This window comes from Xenopus tropicalis, chromosome 2 (genome assembly GCF_000004195.4).
Source record: "Xenopus tropicalis strain Nigerian chromosome 2, UCB_Xtro_10.0, whole genome shotgun sequence".
Classification (NCBI taxonomy): Eukaryota; Metazoa; Chordata; class Amphibia; order Anura; family Pipidae; genus Xenopus; species Xenopus tropicalis.
The window spans coordinates 102,075,931-102,102,247 of NC_030678.2; positions in this window are offsets into that span (position 1 = coordinate 102,075,931).

Genomic DNA, 26,317 nt, shown 5'->3' on the forward strand with positions numbered 1-26,317 from the left:
TTTTGTCACTGCAACAAAATATGGCAGGCAAAGCACGGGGAGGCCCATTTATCAACATTCTGATTTTCGTGGAGCTGGAGTTTTTTTAAACCACAAATAAATTCATATCCACTAAAAGCACATTCTAGCATTTTGTTCCTAGAATGCAAGCATCATTGAGGCCACAAGTGGGCAATGCGCAAATAGACGCAATTTTGTGGTCCTCCTAGTGAAATTTCTGGTTTCTGGAGTGTGAGTCTGTGCCTAATTCTTTAGGTGCAAGTGTGCAGCACCTATTGAGGAAGAGTGCAAAGGGAAACATGGAGCTACCATCTGGCCAGGAGCAGGCAGCAGGATATAAGCAACTATATAAGTAATTAAAAGTTTGAAGGGTGCATTTTCACGCAAGTTACCATAAATGTAAGTGGTTTTATACGCAACTCATTTTGGGGAAAATCACAAGTTGCCCTCTGCGCATGCAGACATGAATGAGCCCTCATCAGCATCTGTGACCTTTAAAGTATATAATTTATCAGGCTGTGCTGTACATGACATTTAGAATGTGCCCTCATTAAAAATCTTTCTCTTTTATACAACTTCTTGTCTGTTAAACTAATAAATAAATAAGCTAAAAACAAAAATATATAAAGATTACAAAGAAAATTAAACTTAGGCAGAAGGTAAGAATGCTTAAAAAAGTGTCCTATAGGAAAGGCCTTTTCTCAATGTGCAGCAGGAACAAGTTGCAACTTTGCGCTGAACAGACTGGATCGCAGTTTACTGTCTTCCCAGTGCCAGTGTTCAGCATGTGGTTGATCTGGTTGACAAATTATTGGGTGGAGCTGGGCATGACCTAACTGTCTTGGTACATATTGGTAACAATGACAAAAGTAATAGTAGCTGGAGGACCTTAAAGAGTGAGTTCAGGGATCTAGCCTCTAAGATTAAGGAAAGGTCCTCCAATGTAATTTTTTCTTAACTTTTGCCTGTGCCACGTGCAAGTTTATGGAGACAGCGGGAACTTAGAGAGCTAAATGCATGGCCAAAGTCTTGGTGTAGGAAGGAAGGGTTTGGGTTCCTAGAGCACTGGGCTGACTTTTCTTTGGGGTATAATCTATATAGCCGTGATGGATTGCACATTAATGGAAGGGGGTCTGCTGTGCTAGGGGAGAGAATGGCTAAAAGGTTGGAGAAGTGTTTAAACTAGGCAAGGGGGTGGGTGAACTAGAGTTTTATGGGAAAGCTAGTGTAGACCTGGCAATGGGATCAGGCCCGGATTTGTGGCAAGGCCACAAAGGCCCGGGCCTAGGGCGGCACAAACAAAAGGGCGGCATACCGCCCCACTGCAGGAAATTTTCAAATTTTGCTCCCATACGGAGCAATGCATGCTGGCAAATGCACAAAGGTCTGTATGAGTGAGGAGGATGAGGCCCAGCTTCTATTGCAAATTATCCAGATTAACTGGAGACTGGGGTGGCCAAGTCAGAAAAAGCTAGCAGGATTGTAAATATGCTAAATGACAACTTTTCAATTCAGGCAATTCAAGAACCTGCTAGCAATGATTCTCTTTTGGACCTGGTGAAATCTAATAATACTGAACTCATCTCTAGCATTTGTGTGGGGGAACATTTAGGGAATAGCGATCATACCATTGTGTCTTTTGAGATAATGCTGCAGAGACAGCTCTATAAGGGATTAACTAAAACACTCAATTTTAGACGTGCAGACTTTGCCAGTATAAGATTATCTTTTATACTGGGAAGGGATTTTCACAGAATAAAAATTGAATATCTTTAAAATGTTGGTTAACAAGTATACAGGCTACAATATTCCCCTTGTAAGCAAGGAAAGACATCACAAAACCAAACCTTTATATTTGAATAAAAGTGTTAGAGTCGAAGTTGGTAAGAGCATTCAAGTTAGCTGGGACAGCAGAAACTTTCATCAGGTACAAGAAAGCAAATAAAACATGCAAAAACTATCAGGCAAGCTAAAATAGAGAAGGAAAGGGGTATTGCAGCTAGGAGTAAAAAGAATCCAAAATTATTTTTTGAATATGTAAATAGTAAGAAAATGAAGCAAGAAGGGGTGGAACCCTTATCTCGGTGGGGGGGGGGGGGTCACTTTATTGATGAGAACAGAGAAAAAGCAGAAATTCTGAACTCTCATTTTTATTAGTCTACACAACTGAGGAGCCAGCTAATCAAGGCTTCCATTTTAATAGATCCAATTCTAGTAATATAACTACTGATGCATGGGTCACTCAATTGAGACTTGATCATGTAAAAGTAAACAAAGGTCCAGGACTGGATGGTATTCATCCCAGTGTATTAAATAAACTTAGCTGTGTGATTGCCAAACCTCTCTACTTAACATTAGAGGGGGTTATAGGCAAATAGGGGGTGTTCTTTTTTCACATAAAAACAACCAGTGCACCAGAGGCCACCCCTTTAGATTAGAGGAATGGAGCTTCCATTTGAAGCAGCGTAGGTGGTTTTTCACTGTGAGGGCAGTGAGGTTGTGGAATGCCCTTCCTAGAGATGTGGTAATGGCAGATTCTGTTAATGCCTTTAAGAGGGGCCTGGATGAGTTCTTGAACAAGCATATTATCCAAGGCTATTGTGATACTAATATCTACAGTTAGTATTGATGTTGGTATATATAGTTTATGTATGTAAGTGTATAGATAGGTCAGTATAGGTTTGTGCGTGCTGGTCAAACTTGATGAATTTTTTTTAACCCTATGTAACTATGTAAATGTGAGCATGCCCATAGTGTTCTTCACCGCTGCAATTTCACATGCAGCCTGTGGCAGCAAGAGTGAACATGATCACAGGTCATTTACCAATGAAAGTTGTTATGCTAAAGGTGAACCAGAGCACAATCTTAAGACTATAGAAATGAATGGAGGTACAGTTGTAGTCATGTGGTTATACAGTAATATAATCAAGCTGACAGGATGTTAGGCAGATAACAATGCAGAAGCTAAGAGAAAGGAATTATATAACAGAAATAGAAGCCAAGAGAAAAGGGTAATATAACAGTAATAAAGCATCTGGCAACAAAGTAGCTGGAAAATAAAATAAATAAGCAGGCATAGTACAAAAAGGGGTTCCACCCCGAAGGCATAGAACTTGATAATAAGAAACTTTCTAAATATAATAAATTAAATTAATTTAATTATATACCGTTTTGTTTCTGAATAATGAAGTTACTCTTAACTATCCCCCTCTCAGTAATCTGTCTTACTTCATTCTCTCTTCATGGAGTCTGAGTCAGACTTTGATTGACTATAAGGTGCTTCAGGGAGTTCTCCCTTTGCCTAGAAGATTTGCTCTTTCCACTATTTTCATATAAATGACTTTAACAGAAATATCACCTCTCTACATGCAGGATTTGTGTTGAAAACAGTTATTTTATTAGATTTTTTTTTGTTTGTGCTGGAGTCATTTCTTTGAGTGAGCTCTAATACATCTGCTTGGAACTGGAGCCCCGCTAAAAGATGTATTAGACTTGTCAATCAAAATCTGATCCAGTCTCCAACATAAAGAATGGAGAGAGAGAGATTGCTAAGTGGGGATAGTGAAGGGTCACTTGATTTATTTAAAAAAGGTACATAACATTTAATGGATATATCTATAAAGTTTCTTATTTCCATTAGAGGAAGCTTATAATACATTTTCATTTTCACAATAATTCCTCTTCTAAAACAGTTAAAATATGCACAACAGGTCTAGGTTTTTCTCTGTGAAAAAATTAATAACTGTGAATCATCACTGTTTGCATATTGTTAAAGCAGAAGGAAAGTTACAATCATTGGGGGGTGCCAAATATTAGGCACCCCCCAGAGATTGTAATCACTTACCTGGTGCTCCTGTAAGCAGAGAACTGCACTAGTAGAGGGTATCTGTGACTGAGCGATCTTATCTTCATTCTTCTGAATCCCAGGGCCAGCCTATGCCCAGTATGGTAAAAATGCCTGCCCAAGAGGTCACAGATACCCTGGGCCACAGCAGTTTTCTGCTAACAGGACCAACGACCTGGGGTATCAAGTGATTACAGTCACTGGGGTCTTCATTTTTTAATTTTCGTGTTTTTTTTCAGCAGCTCTCCAGTTTGGTATTTCAGAAGCTATTTGGTTGAAGCTATAGTGGTTTGAATAAGAGACTGAACTATGACTAGGAGAGGGCCTGAACAGAAAGAACTTTGTAAAATTAACAATAATGCTGTACCATTACAGGTGTCAGTGACCCCCATTTGACAGTTAAAAAGAAGCAGAAGAGAGAGACAAATAATTCAAAAACTATTCAAAACAGCCACGTAGGTGAGGTGAGTGAGGTGAGCTCTGCTACTTTACTCCTTGTATTTTGAAGAGAAGACCTGACTTGTGTATGAGATATTTAGACACATTTTCAAGTATATTTGTGGTAGTATTCACCCCAAGTTTCATCCTAATTGATCTTAAAGTTGCAATTTTAGGCGTACCTAAAACCCAAATATTACCCTAACTGGCTGAGCCACCCTGATACTGCTCCAAGCCCATAAGGTGGGGTGGCACCACAGTTTGGGAACCACTACACTAGAAAAAAAGTACTGTAGCTGACTATTGTGCTGATAAAAACTCTTGCGCATATTCGTTGTGCATCAACTCTTCTAAAAAGAAAAACTTGAAATGTAAATGTACAGCACATGCCAGAGATTCCAGTTTAGTCAATGTCCTAAAGGCGTGGGTACGACTAGAGAAAACAAAAAAAGCAGTCACATGTTTATGAAAAATTTCCCATGATGACATGGAGTTAGTTAACATATAAGATTTCAGAGTTAAACTTTATATTCTGGGAACTAGATTTTGTTTGGATTGTATATATATATATATATATATTGTATATAGCATTGCAATGATAAAGCACAATAACCATTGTAATATAACTTTACGCTAATATTAGCAGTTTGTTTCTGTAGTTACTTATTGGATGTTTTTCCTGCTCTGAACTAATGTATAAAGCCTAGAGATATTAGATCAAGGTCAACATTAATAGTGAAACAGGTTGTGTCTGGTTCAGCAAGTACAATCTGGAACCACAGTATCTACAACAAAACAAAAACCTGACTGACCTAGATTAGCTCTAACACAGTGTCTTATCGACTCGGTGATAAAAAACACTTTATAATAGCAAAAAATGTCATGTGTATTCAGGTGTATGAAAATGTAAACATGTTCAACATTGTTGTCATGCTCTGGCTTTTCTTGTTATACAGTATCACCAGGTAAAGCTTACAGAATAAGTAAACCACAGTTTTGATGGCTAAATACTGCGCTTGAAAAAAAAAAACTAAGGGGAAGGTAGATAGATAACTAGTATCAAAACCATTCCTTTATCCTTGGTTATGACTGTTTTGTTAGCAAAAGTCCATTATGCAGATGGATTATCTGTGCACCAGTAATTGAACTATCTACCCAACAAGGACTAAACATGGAGAAGTGTTGGTTTTCATGTTTGCCCTGTTTTTCTGAAGAAATAACAACAATACATAGTTGTTTTGTGATTTAAACTACAGGCAAACAATGTGTTCAGCTCAAGCCCTATTCACTGAACTCATGCTGAACAAGGGGGTTCAGCAAAATATAACTATTTTAAACAATGTTTAATAATAAAATAGGATAAATTGGGAGATGATACTAAAAGGAGGGATTACATAGTTCTCAAGGTGGCTTGAGAGAGGCACATTTTCTTCTTCTACTAGTCATTTATTTAAGTGTGAAAGGAATACTTTCTTTTTCTTAAAGTAGTTCAGCTATAAAGGAACACAAAGATGAAAAAGCTGGTGTGAAGATAATCAAGTAAAACAAACCTGCAAGTTTAGCTGATAAATTTAGCTGATAAGAGCTAGACTGAAATATTCTAGTTTGTGGGGAGAAAGGGATCAGCACTGCCCATACCTTGTATAGTTTTTTCTGTTGTGAGATTTTGTCAGACACTTGTGCCGTGTTAGGTATGCTGAATTTATGTTTATGGGCATATCATTCACATTAAACCTTTTGGCACTATATCTCCTACTTAAAGTGCAAAGAAACCCTTTTAAAGAATGATATTTTTCTCAAAGGGCACATTATAAATACAGCGTCTGCTGTACTGCTTTTCTCACTGAGATTACTTATTGAATGTGCAAGCAAAGACACGCTTTGGTGGTGGGTGTAGCAAATGACACAAGCGGAAACAAGATGGAGGCAGCAAAGTGCTATTCCTGGGATAGGAAATCTAACCCTTTTTTCATTTAAAAACATATCTATAAAGTCCCATACCTTTATAGATATGTATATTGGTCAGCAACCATTCATGGCCCATCATGCAGACAATAAGCTATTTGCAGGACCAAAATAATTTTTTTTTTATGAAGGGGAAGGTAGATAGATAACTAGTATCAAAACCATTCCTTTATCCTTGGTTATGACTGTTTTGTTAGCAAAAGTCCATTATGCAGATGGATTATCTGTGCACCAGACTTTTGCATCTTGTATGCTTTATTATAGCGGTGGTTATAAGACTTGTATTTTCTGGCTTTTTTTTTTACTTTGACTTAAATCTGTGCAAAAGCTTTTTTTAAAAAAAATGTACAGTTAGTGGCATTTCTACATAAGGAGTGAATACCTTGACTCAAATATCAAATGTAAGGTTGGGAGGTGGAGGATGGGGAAATTTGTGAGCTGCCTTAACTTTATTCTGTGTTTGTAACAAGGTAGTCAGTTATACTTAAGTTATTTAAGTCATAGGTGAGAGTCTTTAGCCAGCCCTTTATCTGAAGTATAATATTGTTGGTCTGTTACTGAGAGTTGTCCACAAGCCCCAGCAAAGCACCTGAAGGCACCTGTGTGGTACGCCAAGAACAAGGAAATGAGTGATAACAAACATTAGCTGTAGCACAACAAACAAAACTGTAGATCATTTAGAATATATAAATATGTGAAAATTGGGTCAGTCAAATAATGAAAATTCACAGTACCATTAAATCTTCTGGAAAAATAAAACAGTATTTTAAAAATAGTAGAGTAACAAAGTAATGACAGTTTCCAATTAAGTGCCCTTTAACCTATTAGTGAAAAAAATGCTCGAGTTGCTGCTAAATGGCATAAAGGAAGGTTTCATGCAAGTAAAGGTAAGTTAAATATTACATGCTAAAACAAACAACTGAGGTAGTGCATACAATTAGACTTTACTCTTTTAAGCAAACAAAATACCTATGCTTACTTGAGTAAAAACAAATTAAATTACAGTCATAAAAATCACCCAACAAATTTGTATACTATTATACTCACCTGCTATGTTCATACTGTTATTTTACATTCAATTATTTAATTTAGTATACATTCAAGTATTCATATTTAATTGGCAACACTGTTTCTGTTATTGAGATATTGTTGTTTTGGCTTTATTTGTGGTAAAGCCACTGTGCACAGTTTAAGTGAATAGAGCGAGTTTGGAAGAGTTGAGAGATGAAGAGGGCATGGACAACCAGCAACAAAGTGGATAGATCCAATCCCAACAGTCATGAACATGCCATTGAATAGCTTGAAGAACCAAAGAGAATACAGAAGATTTTAGAGAAACCTTATAGAAATGTCCATAATAATAATAATAATAGTACATAATAATGCACTCAAGACTATTCTAGTAAAGACAAACATTGCACCAATATCTAAACTGGCAGTCAGCAAGAATGTAAGAGTGCTTTTTTCTTTCTAATATGTCCCAATGTACTCTAATTTTTTGGCACTGAAGATGTGACAGATGAGGTTTAGAAAGAGGTAGTTATGACTAATGTGCTCCAAAGTAGTTTTGAAAACAAAACATACTCTTCTTGTTATGAGAATCACAAAATCATTGATTGTCCATCTGTTGATTATGGCAGAATATTAACCTTTATTGATATATTGATAATAGTGATATTCTAAATACTACCAGCTCTTTTGTGTGAATGAACCATAATTCTAAATACTGCACTATGGGTGCAGCATTCATTGCTTTTGATTCTTCATCATGTTTCACAGGTTTCTTTTCATATTCCTGTATTCCAACAAATTATACTCTAAAGCTAAAGCTTAGATATGACTTTAACCATTGAAAAGTGGTTTAGCCACAAATATTGTGCTTTTTTATTGATTGTGTTGGAGCAAACTTGCCATGTGGTTTTTTCAGTTTTTTGGGCATAACTGGGATTATCTGACAATAGCAGCTAAAGGAAGGGCTAACCTTTGCCGCTTTATAAATAGCAAACAGCAAAAGTCTATTAAAAGGACAAATAAAGCACATTTCACTGAGGGTAGCCAACATGTTAGGCACTGGACTAGTGAAAATAGGGAATCTATAGGGAAACTGGGGGGGGGTACTACATATAAGTGCCTAACATTTTAGCACCCCTAGTGCACTTTCCTTGTCCATTAAAACACCCTCCCTTTTAAAGGAAGCATGTTTTCCAACTATGTTCCAGCATAAAGGTGAAACTTATATGTAGTGCTCATATTCTCCAGTCTATTTATCATATGATATTATTGTTTTATTGTTTATTTTTTTTTAACTTTTGTAAGATTTGTGCTTAACAGTAGTTGTGTGAGGGATGCCCCATGCATTTATAGCAGTGGTCTCAAACTTTTTTGCACCATGGACCGGTTTCAAGCAAGACAATTTTTCCGAGGACCAGGGGTGGTGGATATAGACCTGAGCTTGTTTTCCCAGCCCTCTTGCTCTTCTCACTCCCACCTAAGTGGTGGCATCCCCTGACACTTAATATGGAGCTTTAAGTACTTTGGTCCTTTTCACGATCAGTAGAAAGATCCCTGGGCTTTGCATAGCAGTTGTCATGATGTTGGGATCACAGGTTATTGGGACCAGAGGTGGCCCAGTATAGCACAGCCCACGGCCCGGCACTGGTCCCCGGCCCGGTGGTTGGGGACCCCTGATTTATAGGACTGTTTTCTGTAAGACAAATGTTCAGATGGAATTTTGTTTTGACTTTGCTGCTCACATAGTAAACAACAGCACAATTTGTCAGATCCAGATCGTCAATTTTAATGGAAAAGGTGTGGTGATTTATTTAAAGTAAGTGACATGAAAGGATACAGTAAACAATCTTAAAGAAATGTCTAGATAACTTTTGCTCCATGAGGATGCACAGATCAAAAAATATGTTGGACCAATAGATATAAGCTTATGACCTCTACCCCAAAATGTTTGCTGCACAGCACTTTCTGAACATAAGTGATTTGCAGTTAAGGATCACTCATAGCAAAATGTCTGCTACCCTTTAAAGAGCTGAGACTGCAAGCCATAGGGGGGAACCTTAGTAGAGAGTGTGAGCCTTTTATAGCCTTTTATAGTCTGTGTGCAGTGGAAAGAACTTTGTCTGAAGAAAGGCCTTGTCTGTGATGTTGTTGTCTGTGATGGTAACTTGAGAATCCTACTCTATCTCTTTTCTCCAGGATCATTTGGTAACAGGATATATGAAGACCTGGGTGAACAACATTCTGGAATTAGCCTTTCTGCTTCACACATATCCCTTCAAACAATTCCACAGTTCAAACACATATCATTTTAAACAATTTCACAGTTATTAGCGTATTTATATATATGTTTCACTGCAGGTGTTACAAGCAAGGATTGTATTTAGCCACATCTAGCCCCCAAGAATTTATCTAAAAAAATATTATATAACAGGTTCTTTGTCACTTACAAAAAAGGCTGAAAAACATTTCATTTCCTTGTAGCAAGCTTTTATGTTTCATGTAAGAGATATTGCTTTGTTTTAGTTATATGGATCCAATGATTATAAAAGCCATTACAAATCAAAACTACGACTCCAAAGGGCTTGTTTGCAAAGCATAACGACAGGTGTTGTCACGCAAGGATTAATGCAGTAGTGCAAATCAGAGCTATTCAGTAAAGGTTCTTGCATATACAGGTATCGGGCCCCTTATCCGGAAACCCGTTATCCAGAAAGCTTTGAATTATGGAAAGCCCGTCTCCCATAGACTCCATTTTAATCAAATAATTCAGAATTTTAAAACTAATTTCCTTTTTTCTCTGTAGTAATAAAACAGTACCTTGTAATTGATCCCAACTAAGATATAAATAATCCTTTTTGGAGGCAAAACAATCCTATTGGATTTAATTAATGTTTTATTGATTTTGTAGCAGACTTAAGGTATTGAGATCCAAATTATGGAAAGACCCCTTATCAGGAATACCCTTGGTCCAGAGCATTCTGGATAATGGGTCTTATACCTGTACAGGTATCCAGAATGCAAAATGCATACCTGGATGAGGGATCTTTTTGTAATTTGGATCTCCATACCTTAAGTCTACTAAAAAATATAAACATTAAATAAACCCAATAAGATTGTTGTGCCTCCAATAAGAATTAATTTTATCTTAGTTGGGATCAAGTACAAGGCACTGTTTTATTGGGTCATTTTTAAATACAGAGACTTGTGCAGGTGAAAATGTATTCAATGTTGTCTAATACTAATAATCTGTTGGAATCTGCACTGGAATTTGACTTTTGATAAGTTGTCACGTACAGTATCTAAAGGGCACTTAAAATATGTGTTCTATTTAGCACACAGGACTTGATGGTATAGATACTTTGCAATCTGATCAATTTTGTTTTTCTTTCTTTTTTACTTTAGGGAACAGCTTCAGACTGGCACACTTTCCTGAATTTGAATAAAATGTGTCAGTTTTATTATTACATGCTTTATTATTTATTATTAACATTTATTTATAAAGCACCAACATATTCCGCAGGCTTAAACCTGAGCATAGAACAACTGATTGATGCAACTCGCCCATATACCACCTATTAGATAAATAATAATTCATAGCTTAACCCTAGACTTCTTACTTACAGGAAGCACAAAGAGGTTCCTGTTGACACAGTTAGTGGTATCATGATCTGGAAAAACACACCTTTTTAGCATTTTGATCTTTGCAGAATCTATGTGACATACATTAGTATTTGTATTACTTCAGAATGGAAAAAAGCTCAATATTGGTTTCTAGCAATACAGCTTTAAAAACAATATGTTACTATATATGGATTATTTAGGAGGGGAAAAATATCCTTAAAGCAAATGTCTGTAAAAATCAGTTTGATATATTAGAATTCTGAGAATGATCTTATTCATCACTATAAATTAATAAACAAACTTGATTAATTTTGGTTTGATGTTAATCCTACTCTGAATCTAAATATAACATATGTCTCAATCCAGTTTTAAGAATATTTAGGGGTATATTTATCATGCTGTGAAAAAAGTGGAGTAAAACATCACCGGTGATGCAGCTCATAGCAGCCAATCAGATGCTTTGCTTTCTTTTTTCTTTGTTTAACTCCACTTTTTACACAGCATGATAAATATACCCCTTAATGTACAATGAACACAAGTGCTAATGACATTAAGACTTCTTGGACAAGCATAATATCTAAGGCTATTGTGATCTTAAGATCAACAATTAGTATAAAAATTGATGCATACAGTTTATACATGTTAGTATAAATTATAGGTTGCTATGTGTGTATATAAGTGCAGTGGGGTTTCTTTGGAGATGTTGAACTTGATGGGCTTTTGTCTTTTTCAACGCAAATTAACTACGTAACTATGAAAGGAAAGTCTTATGCCCTCAGTTAAAAGAAGAAATTGTTTGGTCAAATGAATCTGATTGATATAAAAATGGACACCAATGTGAACTGACAGTGATTTGAAACACACTTTATGTGTTAATTAAAATTAACATTCCAACCAATCAGATATTTGCTTTTAAATGCTGCCTGTTGATTGTTTGTTACAATGGTTGGACATTTTGTCTGGTTCAAACATTTTTTTACGGTTAATTAATATGATCTCAGCTGCTATCACTTATTTAGGGGTCCTTTTTCTATCAAGAGTATGAAAAGGAATTGATTTCCTATTGCTGCTAGCAGCTAATAAACATAGCCCTTCACTTGCAGTCAGTACAGCTGCCAAGTCTACAGTACACCACCAGTGGAATATATTTAATACACAGTTGGTGGAAAGCTGTAACTTGGTCCTCAGCTACAGCTCATCTTGATGTATTCAGTAATCTATTGGATGCAGGAGCTTATTTTTGAATTTCTGGCTTGGGGGCAAGTTTTGGTTGCCAATAAAACAGCTGTACTGCCAAACAGAGCCTTCCGTAGGCTGCCAGTCCACTTAGGAACTACCAAATAGCCAATCACAGCCCTTATTTGGCACCCCAGAAACATTTTTCATGCTTGTGTTGCTCCCCAACTCTTTTTACATTTGAGTGTGGCTCACAGGTAAAAAAGGTTGGGGATCCCTGGTCTAAAGGAATAAACATGTAATTGCCACCAAAATCAAATGATATTAATAAAAATCACAACAAAATGTATTTTTTGTGTATATTTCATGCCTTGGCGGTCTCCAGATTTATAAATGAAGACCAGTAATGCCAACCATGATCTAAAACAAACTGATTAGAAGTGAATACCAATTAAAATTATGTATTGAATATTATATATATATATATATATATATATATAGTATAAAAAAGACCAGCAACTCTGGCTGTTTATGCTACTTTGAAAACATGTTTTGATTTTTCACAAGAAATCGGAGTTGCTGGTCTTTTTTATACTATTGGAACCCTTTACCGAGCACCCGAGGTATGTTATGTAGCGGTGTGCCATCCTTTGTGTATATATATATATATATATATATATATATATATATATATATATATAGCGAACCCAGGGTGGCACTCTGCTTCAGCTCTTAGCTCGGGTGCAAGGTAAATGATTTAAATATCCAAAAAAGACCAGCAACACCGAGTTATATTCCAAAAACAATCAATTGTGTATTAAAAACGCATGAACAGCCAACGTTACGTTTCGGTCCCCATCGGTTGGTTGAGAAAGGTCCCGATGGGGACCGAAACGTAACGTTGGCTGTTCATGCGTTTTTAATACACAATTGATTGTTTTTGGAATATAACTCGGTGTTGCTGGTCTTTTTTGGATATATATATATTATATTATATATATATTTTTTTTTTCTAGCAACATTTTTAAAGATGTATTGATATTGACTGCATACTCTTGACCCTGATAGGGTTAATTCAAAGCACAGAAACTCAGTTTTTGCTTTTTTATGTGAAATTTGATTTTAGAAAAAATATTAAGAAATTTAAAATGGAAATGTGTTGTTATGTATTTAACAGCCACACTGTAAAGGACAAGAAAAGTTATATTCACTGGGGGCGGTGCCAATTTCGTAGGCAACCCCATATGAATATGTTTCATTTCTACTCTGGGCCAGTGGTCGTAGATTACAGATATTATATAATATTATATATATATATATATATATATATTTATACTTTATTGTACAAGCTAGCTTTATATGCATTTTTGAGAAGTAAGTAACATAATATAAGGAAGTAATCAATGTTTACAAGAATTCTAAAGACACCACATTGACTATTTAAACCCTTGATGATGAGCAATATATATGGTCAGCTAAAAAAGATAACCAGTCTGATACAAGACTTCCTCATTTTACAACAGTCAGACAGATTTACTGTACATTATATAAAACCTTAGTAAAAGAGATGCTTATAGGACAGATAAATCCTGTCCTGAGTTAAGAACTGTGTTAGTGTTGATAACATACATAGCAAATTAGGTTGAAGGACCCATACACCAAGTTTAACCTTCTTGTATAAATGAATCACAACTGCTCGTAAGTTTTAAGTTGGATACAAACACAAACATGCTTTTGATAAAATAAATTTTGTGCTATAGAATCTTCCTTTCTGTTACAAGCCTCTATTTTATCATAAATATTAAGCTTGAAATATGCTACTCAGTTACACCATTATATATTTTGTCCAAGTTTTGTTCTGCATAATTCATTCTTTAAGTAACTTTACAGATGACTGGTTCTGTTGTATAGATTTTATACATTTGTGAGGCAGAATGCTTGTTAAAATGTATAGAATGGAATTTGTAATATAATGTTATCCTTTTCTTCACTAGAAATATGTCTTTTTGTATACAGAATGTATTTTTGTAGACAAAAATGTACTTGAGACAAATGGCACCCCATAATTATTATGGTTTATTCTTGTTGTTAAGTTTCTAAAAGTAATGGAAGAGTAAATAGTTGTGGCTATAAACTGTAGGCACAACTCAAGGTAGGCTGGTGCCCCCCCCCCATCCATTGTAAACAAGACATCATATCTTGCTCCTTCAATATAAATACAAACCGAGTTAGCTTTTTTTTAGAACCACAAGCTGTACGATAAGTGCAGAGGCTTTGTGTTCCGGTTAGAGAATGCTAGAACTTCCTCACTAATGTTCTATTTATATATCTGTATTCAAAAAAAGGAACCAGAACACATTATGTTAACATTTAGGAAACTTTCTTTTTTAAAAAAAAAAAAATGCTTACCGTTCAAGCAAAACCAAAAAACTCTGATATACTTAAAAGGATGTCAAATACTATGTTTCCTAATGGTCCAAGAACTGTACTTGGCTGCTGGACATAAAACTCCCAACTTTGAATAGTCCATTAACTTGCATTTGACAGTCCTATTGCAGTAGAACAGCACTGACCAGTTTTCTATAAAAAGCCAGGGCAGAGGGCCATGCAGAAACACTAGTATATTTTTTATTTACTGAAAAGGCCAGATACCCTTGTATGATGTATGCAGTGCCAATGCATACATTGGTTGTACCAATTCCAACCCAAGTTTGGGATGTAGAAAGGGATGAGTCTCCTACTAGGGATGTAGCGAACATCGCCAAAAATGTTCGCGGACCCGTTCGCGGACTTTCGGCAAAACTCGCGAATATTTGCGAACTTTGCGAACCCCATAGACTTCAATGGGAAGGCGAACTTTAAAACCTAGAAAAGCCATTTCTGGCCAGAAAACTGATTTTAAAGTTGTTTAAAGGGTGCCACGACCTGGACAGTGGCATGCAGGAGGGGGATCAAGCAAAAATTTCTCTGAAAAATACTTTGTAAAAAAAACGCCAAAAAAAAAAACGCCAAAAAAAAAAAAAAACGCCAAAAAATAACGCCAAAAAAAAAGCCAAAAAAACCGCGGCGAACCCAAAATGGCGAACATCGCCAAAAGTTCGCGAATTTGCGGACTTGCGAACACCCGATGTTCGCGCGAATTAGTTCGCGGGGGAACAGTTCACTACATCTCTATCTCCTACTTGCTTTAGTGACATTCCAGTCCCCCGCAGTGATTGCACTCTAACGCAAGTTATAATATCACACCCCAGATTTGCAAAGTACTAATGTTGCTGTAACAAAACAGTGATTACCTAGAAGAAAACAAAAAATCCTAACAATACTGGGATTTTGGGGAATTAGCTTAATAAATGCAAGGTTTTTTCAAGGCATTTTGCCTTTAAGGCAGAAAACCCAATGCTGTCGCTCTCTTTTACCTCTTCAGTGCTTGGAATGGGACAGGGGCTCACAGTGCTCATTAGTGTAAAGAACTCAAGTTGTGCTTTCTACAATAAAACAGCAAATACATTCTACTGCTAAAGGGGTTTTTGCTGTCCCTAGTACAGTACTGCCTCTGTCAAATTTCTTAGATGCTCCATGCAAGAAACACCACTGAATCAATGGCAAGCACCATAACAATGTTTGAAAAAAATCGCCCATCTTCTGTCCATTCCAGATACTCTTTAGGTCTCTTTGGCAGGAGCATGTGCAGTTGAAGTGCATTCCTGACTAGTTCCAAATGCGCATGCTCCTGCAGGGTCTGTGTTGGCGAAGAGACCCAAAGAATATTTAAATGGATAGAAGATTTCACCAGGGAGCTCCGCTGTGTTACTTTTTTCTTAGGTTTTCAAATAGGGACACCTTTTTAAGTAATAGACTGTGGGGAATGGAAATGAGGAAATGTGGGGAGGGTGGGGTGAGAAGTTGTTGAGGAGTTAAGGAGGGCTGTTATATGTAGGGGGATTTAGTTATCCTTTAAAGCTAGAAACACATGGGCAGATATACCTGGCTAACCCGTTGCATACACTGGAGATCTAGCTATGCAAATTAAGGGCCAACATTGTCATTGATGTCCCATATCTGGTCTTTGGTAGAACGAAGGTAGAAAGAAGCCATGCTAAATATCTGACCATTGGAGGTTCAGTAATCAGGCAAACAGACCAATGCTTTTAATCAAAATCTATTTAGCTAGAGAACTGCTTTATTGTAGGCCCCACCTTTATCATCATTATTTATTTATTGCACTTTTTTTGTTATTATATTTCTATATCTAGGTTTGAGTGCCCCATGCCTGACGTATCACCCTACCAAAAAGTAGGGGATGGGTGGCCATGAAATTAGTCACTTTTGTGTAGGACCACCCGTTGTTTGGTGTCAAGTGCCTATATAAGTACATATATCCATTTTTGAACCCTCAGTGCACAAGCAATTGTGTAGGATTTTGGTGGCTGGTGAGTGACATGACACTATGGGCATAATGTACCTCCACTTAATAGCATGGGAAATGCTTTATGGGGCTCACAAAATTTCTAATAGGAAGTGTTTTTCAGTGATGAGCAGAATATTCTATAATAAAACATGTTCTTCCCCTTTTGTGTGTGTGTGTCAGCAGGGAAACAGATGCATCTGTCAGTGGAATACGCTACTTCCTTTATGTGAACCACAGAGAAAGTACTAAAAATGAATTTAAAATTTACAGTTGCATCAGTAAATTTTGTAACTTTTTCCTTTTTCTGAAAGGCATCAATACCACTGGGAATCCCAATAGCTGTATTTCTTCTTTTACACCAAGAAACAATACCCTGCCTGCTACCTGGTAGATGTAAGCCTTTGCTAGCTACCCTATATTGCATGAAAAAGGGGATGTTCACCTGTAAATGAGCTTTTAGAATGTTACCATTTCACCTATTGTAAGCAACCTGTCAACTGAAAATGCTTTTTGCAGTCAGTAACCAGAATGACACCCTGTTTAGTTCTGTGCCCACTCAGAGGGCCTAATTTATGATTGCTAGAGCCTATACTATAGAGTCCAACAGTCATACATCAGGCCCACAGTGTGGGTAGCCATACTGGAGCATACTCATGTGCATAATGAGTGAATGTCCTGTCTCGCTCAATATGTGCAACAGCGTTAGCCAATTTCCATGTTATACACATGCACATATTGAGCAATCAAGGTATTTCACTTTTATGCATATGCCCCAGCATGGCACTAGAAATGGGCTCCTATTGATAGGGCTCAGCACTCAGTAGGGGCCTAATACTGTTTACCACACCTGAAGTTCTGCTCTGTTAGCCAGCGCCTCTACAATTTTTTTAGTGAAAAGTGCACATTAAACAGCTGCCTGTTTCTTGATCATAAAACAAGTCAGATTTCCCAATTCTGTTGATGTGTACTTAATCATGTCATGTGAAAAACAAACATGGAATTTATCATTTCAGAACTTGCTTATCTTTTCCTTGAAGTTCTAAATGTATGTCTGTGCATGCCTGTCAGAAAAGCCTAAACTGCACAGCTTAAATACCAACTCCTTGTACTGCATTTCTAAAGAATACAAGTTCCTTGATTCTAAATAAGATCAGTGTGCAAGAAAAGGTCAGCATAATCAACATATTTAACATTTTACAAAATCTGCACTGGTAATGCATAAAGCGAAGAAACATTTCATGTATGTTTTCTCTGTGTTAACATGGGGTTCCCACAGACACTTCAGTTACCCTCCCATACTTCAAAAACATACAGGCAGGTTCATTGGCTCCTGATAAAATTGATTGTAGTGTGTGTATTGCATTATCACAGGCATCCTCAAAAACTAAAACTACAGCCCCCCATAGTTATTTACCTTGCCCCTGCTGCGTCCTCACCCCTGGCAGCGGGGAGTGGGGGAGCTGGGAGAGTGAGGGGGAGCGGGATGACACAGCAGGGAGCGGGAGGATGCAGCAGGGAGCAGGGGAGATGAGAGAGAGGACTGAGTGGGGAGCAGGAGGACACAGCGGGGGAGCTGGGAGCAAGCAGGAGTGGACGTAGTTTGACCCCGTTGGGAGCAGGTAGCAAGAGTTGGCCGTAGTTTGAGGATGCGAGGGGGGCAGGGCCATAGTTTGAGGACTATAGTCTGGCCCCCCCATCAGTCTGAGGGACCATGAACTGGCCTGTTTAAAAAGTTTGAGGACGCCTGCATTATCATAATAAATACCCGCGATTGTAAGCAGAAACCATTGTAAATTATAAACAATCTCTGTAACATGTTGGTAAATATCATAATAAGAAATAATAATTTCTACAAATGCCATAATATACCCTTTCAAGCTTCCTTTCATAATCAGTGCTCCAAAACTGGTTTCTTATTAATAATATATCTTCTTGTAACCACTTCCTCAAACACCATTCTAATAAAACTACATACCTGTGGTTTGACAATTTCTAAAGAACTGAGCATACTGGGAAGCATACTTCATGGGGTTTTAACTATATCATGAAAGTTATGGGTTTATTCATCAATTTTCGAGTTTGTGAATTCGAGTTTGTTTTGCTAAATCAAATAAACTCGCATATCGAATGGTCGCTTATTTATTAATAACGAAAACTTGTTTGAATAAAAAACTCGAAGCTCTTAAATTTTTCGAGTTTACAATTCGCTTTTAGATGCCAAATTTATACATTGGAGTTATCAGGTTTTTTGCACTTAGTACATGCCAGACATTCGAGTTTTTGAAACATAATTCGAATTTGAGTTTTTTAAACCCCTGGCCTGGTGCGGTTTTCTCCTAACAGTAGCACCAGCCTGGGGTAAAAGGTAAGCGATTACTGGGGAGTGCCTAACATTTGGCACCCCTCAGTGATTTTTACCTTTCCTTCTCCCTTAATTGACCTACAAATCTTTCCTAGCGCTTACTTCATATACTGAAAACTACCTCTGCCAGAGGCATTTCAGCACACCACCTGTTCCAACAAGGGAAGCCAAAAGGGTAAGAATATGTGGTGATGGTTCCTTTTAAAGCCCATGGCCAAATACTGGAGTACCAAGGGACATGCTCCCCCTCTCAACTGTAAAACAGAGCAGTGTACCACTATGTATACAAATTCAGAGGTCCCAGCTTTCAGTGATTTTGTGTATTCCTACAAGCCATAAGATGGTAAATGAGTAACAGTGGTTTTTCCAGTTGACATCACTATTAGGAAAACTTGACTATGAAACTTGGCATGTTAGGCATTTCAGTTTAGAGAAACAAAAAAAACAAGTCAGACAAGTTGGTTCGTATTTTTTTTTATAACCTCTATGACAAATCAAATGCCTCATCCATTAACAATTACATTACCAAATTGTCTATTATTTTCTAAAATTATAGAGCAATGTTATCATGGCACAGTGGCATTTTAATTGCTAAAACTCATTTTGTAACCCAAGAGATAACCTGCATATGAACAGGAAATCTTTCACCTTCAATGTATTTTTTTGGGTGTGGGGCAGAGATATTGTACTATCCCTGGGATACTTACATATATTTATAAGCTGTTTGTCTGATTTGCCTTTAGATATGAATCTTGTCAAAGTAATACTTCTGTTCCTAAATACATTTTTTGGGTTCTGACATATAATTACAGTTGCTTAATCTAAGGCATGGTAGCTGCAGTCTGCCAGCATTATAATACCAAGGCTTCAGTCAGACAGTCCTAAAACAGACAGGATCAAAGCAAAAAGGACACATATTAACCAAAGAAGGTATATTAGTGGCAAGGGTAAAACTATCCAAAGTATAGTTAGTGGCACCAAGGCATGGAAGTGTTAGTGTTTCCTGTGGGTGGGGTGATTATTGCATTATTTAACAGATTATATTTTCCCTAGGAGCAGTGTAGACAATGCTCATAAAGAATAGCTGTTTGAAATAAAAGATATCACTGAACCTAAGCCTGGGAACACATAAACCAAGAAGGTTAAACAAAAAGCTTGCAAGTTAATACATCCGCCCAGAATGGCAAATAATCCATATCCTAGTAAACATAATACAATGTGCCTGTTACAGAAGATAACAGCTTTACTTCTCCAGCATATGCAAGCACTTTCTTCACAGTTCTATTATTCTGTTCAAGTATATCATATGTGTTTCTGTGTTGCATGCAGTGGTGTATAATGATCTTCTATTGCCTCAGTGATCAGTGAAATTCTAAAAACTGTTTGCCCTCCATTAATCCAATGGAGCAAAATCATCTCCTTACTATAACATAAGACTTAAGCTGGAAATATCTGCTGGCTCAATAACCAAAGTACTAATGTAATGTCAACCATTAGACCACTTTGATTCTAATGGCAAAAGAGTCACATAAATCCTCGTCACCAAACTTTTTCTTACCTGTGAGCAACATTAATATGTACAAAGTGTTGGAGTGACACAAGGATGAAAAAAGCCTGTTGGATGTCAAATAAGCACTGTGATTGGCTATTTGATTGTCCCTGGAGGTTCTGTTTGGAAGCAAGCCTTTGTCTTTATGCCTTGTGAGCACTTGTTTTGAAGCCAATAGGAGCAACAATAAAAAAGGCTGGTGAGCAACATGTTGGTCACGAGACACTGGCTGGGGACCACTAACAGGAGATGTGTGGGCTGGCCCAAACCTGCCTGACGTGCCGACAACATTATAATACCAAGGCCAAAGTCAAGACACTTGCGCAACATATTCGAGTCGCAGATGGGTTCAGGCCAAGTCTTTCCTGCTGCCTTTCCCATCTGTGTCCTAACTCTACAACTAAAGTGCATTAAAATCTGTAGCATTCTACAGCAGCCCTATAAAAGTAAAGAACAGTGGAGTGGCATAACTAGCAGGGGAGGCCTCCCAGTTCTGGCCCCAAATGATCCCAATCATAGGGTCCACACAAGGTTCCTGTACTTGCATAAGGGGCACAACTTCATATGTGGGGATTAATTGATCTATAATTTTTTTTTGGCATTGACTACAAAGTAATATTAATTCCTTTGATCATTACTTGAATTTGAATAAATATTAAACATTGCCCTTGTGCTGTAGCTGTGATCAGGAGAGCTACATCAGATAAAGCAGGCTTTCTGAAAACAATGAGGACTTTGGTCATTGTTCCCTTTTTAAATTTACTTCTAGATTAATCCATATCAAACTCTGATAATAGTGGGACAGCATTTGAGCAGCCGACAGTAATTTATTAACAGGCAATCCCGTAACAAAAATTCACTTAATCTCACTGTCCCATTTGCTTACAAGACTCTTATTTTGTTACGCCCTTTATTTGTTAAGTTTGACAAACCATTTTATAGCTTGAGTATATTTACTTTGGCAGCTTAAAAAATAACAGTATAAAATATAATGAGAAAAGCGAATATACACAGTCAGGAAAAATCAATAAAGAAATCAATGGCAAAAAACTCCAAGAGATTAATCATGGTGACGTCAATGAAGGCAAAAAACATTTTGATATGAAAACAACAGAAATTATTCGATAAGGTTGGTAAACTTTACTTTGGATGGTCTACAATGAAACTGTATTTGTCAGAAACAAACTATAAATCAATAAAGATGCACCCTTTACTGTATTCCTAGGTCCTAAATATGCTCATAAATTATGTCTTATCTGTTCAATAATCACAAAAGTGAAGTCCACGTCATATATCTCACCTAAATGAGGAAGCCTTATCAATGCCAAGGTAAGGTTGAAAGGGAAAGCATAGGAAAAGTTATTTACTACTGCAATGTGCAACGTGCAGTTTTATTTTTGTGCATATTTGTGTTATCACAACTGCGGTCATGTATGCACAACCATGAATGTTTGTATAGGGGATTTAGGTCAAATAATGTCTTAGCCTAATGCAGCACAGGGCTGATGCCAGTGGAGGGACTGATTCTCGGCCTGTGAGCCACTGTGTTGGCCTGGTGCAGGCACGTGGTGTGGATTTTGGCACCAAACACGAGTATGCAATTTGACACTTAAACTTGCTCTGTGCCTGCAACCTTGGCCAACGCAGTAGTACCTAATGTAGTCACAGGAGAAGGCTGATGCCAGTAAAGAGGCTTATGGCCTGTGTTTAACCACAGGCAGAGAATCAGCCCTATGTGACGTTAGCATACTTTTAGTAATTTCTTCCTAGGACCTTACAGACAAAAATAAGGTCCATTTACACAGAAAGATTTTTCGAAAAACACATCCGACTTATAATAAATAACAAGCTTAATGGTTACTTGATTTTCAATGAAAGAAGCCTCCATAGCCAACGATTATACAGGTTTCCTATATTCTATAGTTTAAGAACTCTTTGGGGCACATTTATCAAATCACGAGTTTGAATCCCAAAATGGGTAAAATATATGCAGTTCCCACTTCAAATCAGCATATAAAGTTGCCTGGTCATTTTCCTACTTGCTTGCTCGCCCTTACCTACACCGTCCCTGCCCATGTTTCTTCATACTTCATACATCAGTTTTTTTTATTCTTTGGAGCAAGATGTGAATCATTGTCCAACAGGGCCACCTCAGGCAATTTTTGGTGCAATTGTGATTCATATATTCCATAGCAGTGCTGTCCAAGCTGTATCATAAACCGTTGAAGAAACTTCAAGCACACCAGGACGAGCTGAGTCTGCTAAAACATGGTTTTTATTTCTCCATTTAAAATCAAGGTGCCTGACGCGTTTCGTGCACGTTAATTAATGATTAAGTGCGCACGCGCACGAAACGTGTCAGGCACCAGGCCTCAGCTCGTCCTGGTGTGCTTGAAGTTCCTTCAACGGTTTATGATTCTTTCACCCTTCAGCTGCGGGTTCGGGGCTTTGAGCACCCGGACCACTTTTGGACCCTGGTGAGCTATTTGAACTTTATTTGATGCATTGATTTCCTTTGAGTGCTTTGGGATTGAATATTCTGAGATAGGTTCGGGGTTTATACACCCCAACCTCTAAGAGTCACTGGTATGCTTTGCATTACTATTCTAATTTAAATCCCACAGCTCATTTATTTATTTATTCATTCATTTATTGTTTATTTGAGCTTGTTTTGTTATCTGCCCAAGCTGTAGTCAATGTCTCTATTTTTGTAACAAAGTTTGCCAACAAAAGACACTACACTTATGGTGACATACGACATGCACCTATACTGTACTTACCATATTAGATTATAACAATAGCTCCAGTAAACCCTGAAATAAAATGTTTGCTGGTTTGATTATCTTCTAATTATTTCAGTCACAATAATATAGCACTCATAGTTTATAAGAGTAATATGTCACGATAGGAAAGGATTTTGCTAGGTACAAGCAGAAAATCAGTTGGAAACTACTACCATCTAGTGGTTGAATTTTGTAAGCCACCAGTGCCCTGTAATGTTGATTAATAATTGTGTAAGGCGTAGCTATTATAAATGGACCTTGTGCGGGGTGTGGGTTAAGCTATAGCTTTAGAACAGCTAAAATTACCTGAGAAAATAATTGATAGTAGTTTGGACTAAAAAGGGAACATTTGTGAAAACTGAATATAGCTACATACTTATTTTATACTGAAATAAAAAACTTGCTAAATATAATCAATTAAAAATTAAGTCCTGTTTCTAAATATCTTCACTATCCCCCACTCAGCATCTGAAGAGTTTCTCTTCATTTTATGTTCATTCAGGAGTTGGGTGTCAGATTTTGACTGGCAGTTAGATCCAATATATCATTTAAGGGGGCAGAAATGCTGCATGTTGAGAAAGAGAGACAGGATTTCTGGTGCTTTTAAAAGAGTCAGTTCCAATATATATTCTAGCCATCTTCACTTGACTCTGTATGAAGAGAGAAGGAAGAGAGACAGATGCTGAGAGGGGAGGAGTAAAGAGTAATTTGATTATTTCAGAAACAGAACAGAAAAGTTTCAGAAAATTTTGTAAACCATAAACAAGCCAGGGAGCAGAACCAAGATATCGGTATGAACCAGGACAGGCGCCAAGGGACTTGGGACCAAGGCAGGGACAAGCGGTGCTCAGGAACATAGCAGGAATCACATGAGCTTTAAATCATCAGCAGGCTTGACCATAGCTAAATAGCTTAATGGGATTCTGTCATGATTTTTATGGTGTACTTTTTATTATTAAATTACACTGTTTACATAGCAAATAATTCACTCTACCATTTAAAATTTTATTCTCGAATCAATAAATGTATTTTGAATTTAGGGGGACTTGGTCATGAAAGTTTACATAAGTTATGCATAAAGTTAGTTACATCAAAACTTACGCAATTTACTTCTGGAAAAGCTACTTAGAAAGCTACATAACTTTCCTAGAACTTGCGTATTAAGCAAATGACATTGCAGAGAAGATTTGCAGGGACAAACTTCACTGACCCCCAATGAATTCAAAAACAAGGTAAATTCTACTGCCCCCAGTGAACTGAGTGACTTATTAATCTCAACTATTTATATGAACTGCTTTTTATAGCATCAGCTGTTTATATTGGGATTCATTTGTTAAATTATATCAGCGTCTCCTACATGAACTTTCCAGCAGGGGAATGACTAGTTATTGGGCCCCACAGCAACATCATTGGGCCCCTACGCTTATGCAATTAACATAACTTATGCAGAAAATTATGCTACTTATGTATAAACTCCACTGACCCCCAATATATAAAATACTGACTTATAAGCACATTAATTATTTTTATTATTTTAACTACTACTGACTAGTTATTTGGCCCCACAGCAAGATCATTGGGATTCTAAACTTACACAGTTTTGCAGTTACACAATTCACAGGTACACGTACTGTGCGCTTGTGTTCAGTACAAACAAACTTTGAGGTGGAAATTATGAAATTAAAATAGAAATGAATATTCCTAAGGCAAAGGATATTAATATGAAAAGGAACAACAGTAGAGAGTGCTGAAAAAAAAGTAGCCAACCAGTAGGTTTTTGTATAAATGAAGAGCGACCCATAGTTAGTACTGGGCCATGTGTGCCATAGTCCTGTGATCAGAAACTCATAAAAATAAACCAGATATTTTCTTTCAGTATACTTAGCATATACCCAAGAATATTTATATTTGTACTATATCACATAAAGTGTACAGTGATCATTTAACCACGAATTTGGGTTCCCAAACTAATCCCTGTCTTTTTTTGTCGTTTAACTATGTTCAGCCTGCCGTATTCTGGGGTATTATAACTAGATACACAAAAGGGGGATATGGGAGCACTCCAAGGCTAAGTAAAAAATACAAGTACAATGGAAGTACAACTCATCTGGTCAAATTAGCTACAAGTATACAAAAGAGAGGGGGATTGATCAATGCACATTCCCTGATCTACTGTTTCACTAGTAATTTAATATCTATGCAAGTAAAACGTATTTAGAATTTCCGTGTGTATTTACAAAAACAGGGATAATTCGTTTCAAAGTTATGATCATAAAATTGAGAAGCCACCATACCTCGTCAAGGTAAAGCCCATATGGTGACTTTAATTATTTACTTCTGGGGCACTGGTTTTATTCACAGTGCTTAGCCCTCCCCCGCCATTAGCTTAAAGGAGAAAGATTGCTGAGACCAACACCCATTTTTAAAGGCATAAGACCACCAATTTTAGAGATGTGTGTGAGGGTGCTACATCCACATGGAAGATTGGTTATTCTTCTCTGCTAAAGTATAAACTACACACACACGGGTTGTGGGAGCACTCCTAGGCTAAATAAAATAAAAGTACAATGGAAGTGTTCTGTGTGTTCTGATGGCATTATACATTTACATGGCACTGTATTTATCCTGGAGTGTATTCTGGTGGCATTATACATGGAACTGACACTGCATTTATCCTGCTGTGAGTTCCAGGGTATTATACAGTACATGGAATTTGCCTTGTATTTATACTGCGGTTCTGGGGTATTAAACATGAAAATGGCGCTGTATTTATCTTGTCACAGATATGTGATTGCAATGGTAATGTCAGTAGTTGCCAATAAAGAAGAGGCAAATGACAATTAGTTCCTCCTGCACACCTAAAGAATGAAACAAATTCCTATACAATATATTTAAGTAAAACCATATATTATTAAAAGAGACCTAAAGATATAATCACTGGAAGGGTGCCCAGGCCAGTGCTTCTATTTGATAAAAACTACTTCTGCTTCGTTCATCTGTCAGGCTTACTGGGAGTTTTCCAGCGCTGACCAAATACAACAAGACGACAATGTCACACAAGCAGCTCACACAACACAAAACCCAACCAAGGTTTGAACAGGGGGAAGTGTGAGTGGAGAGAAGCCTGGGAAGCAAACAAAACGTTGTACCAAAAGGAGAG